Source organism: Caretta caretta, chromosome 22, assembly GCF_965140235.1.
Source record: "Caretta caretta isolate rCarCar2 chromosome 22, rCarCar1.hap1, whole genome shotgun sequence".
NCBI lineage: Eukaryota > Metazoa > Chordata > Testudines > Cheloniidae > Caretta > Caretta caretta.
In genome coordinates this window covers 23,640,271-23,641,742 of record NC_134227.1, presented here as the reverse complement: position 1 = coordinate 23,641,742, position 1,472 = coordinate 23,640,271, and positions in this window count along the sequence as shown.

The following is a 1,472-nucleotide window of genomic DNA, read 5'->3' as shown; positions in this document are numbered from 1 at the left end:
GATTTGTCTTGGTGTCTGTTTCCTGTTGCTTTTGTCCTTCAGACAAGTTTTCTGTACTACTGTGCAAGAAGTTTCATTCCTGTTTTCTTCCTCCATCCAAATTCTGCATACATGTTGTTGCTGTGAGTGTGCACGCTTCAGGCTGGCCTGAGAAATAAAGCAATGATCGCAGAAGGGAGCGTCAATCTTTCTGTATAGCAGAAGAATTCTACAAGCTCAGCAGCAGTATTACAGCTGAAGCAAATAGCAGAATAGTGACACCTGCAAGATAATTTCTTACCTGTTAGCAGGGCTGTCTTGTGTACAAACTAACTTCTATTGAAGGGGCTAGGCTGGATGGCAATAGCACTTACTGTGCAGGACACCTACCCCGAACAAATTGCCCATCGGAGATATGTGTAGATTTTTTTTATTTTATTTTTTTTTAATGGGTCAGTAGTTTTAATAATGGTCTTGGACTACAAATTTTAACTAGCCTTCTGAAACCACTGGAAATGTGCTAGTGACACATTCAGTTACTACAGTGCCTGTTCAGTGAAAACCTGTGTTTCTGTTTAGCTTAAATCAGAGTAAAAAGTCTTGTCTCTGCACAGCTCTGTGTTTTTGTGCATATCGCAAAACCACTTTACAATTGACAGGATGCTTAGGAGAGGCATAGGGCTCGGACAGCATTGGCTGTTGCAAGTCAGGATTTTAGGGTATTGACAGCCATGTGAGGAGGAAATAAAGGACTCCACATAATACCAGTCCTCAGCAGGAGGATACATTCGCTTGCAAAGCACCTGCCCACAGACCTGGCTAACCAGTACAATTTTTGCAAATAAAAATTTGATTTGAACAATTGATTCATTGTTAATGAATTATCATGCCACCTTTGTTTTCAGGCTGGCCATACCATACTTACCACAGTTGAGTGTTTGCTGAAGCATTTATCAAATGGATATTCTCTACTGTGATTATACTAATTGAGTAATTAGAGGGAGGGTATATAATAAGCCCTTAGCTCTTACATAGAGCTTTTATCAGTAGATTTCAAAATCCTTTACAAAGGAGATCAGAGGTGAAATAACTTGCCCAAGGTCACCCAGCAGGCTACTGGCTAATTGGGAATAGAAACCAGAGCTGTCCACTAGGCAACACTACCTCTTTAGCTGGAAATGTTCTGTGTGTGAAATAAGTCCATAAGTCTGACTAGTGTCTTCTGTAAAAAGAATAGTTCTTTCCATTATAATATGGAAGCTCTATAGATTGGTATTGCTGTGTCCACCTTGGTACAGAAGAGCAGTGTTTTGGGGCCATCTTTTCAAATAACACTTTGCCTTTACCACTCTTCTGTTTTGCTGTAATACTGTACCTATTTTTTTGTTTTAAGCATCTTTCTAGCAATATAAATGTGACCACTGCCTTGCATAGCATTTGGTAAGAACTTTTTAATTGTGAATTGTGGGTGAAGCTACTGTAGATGAGTAATG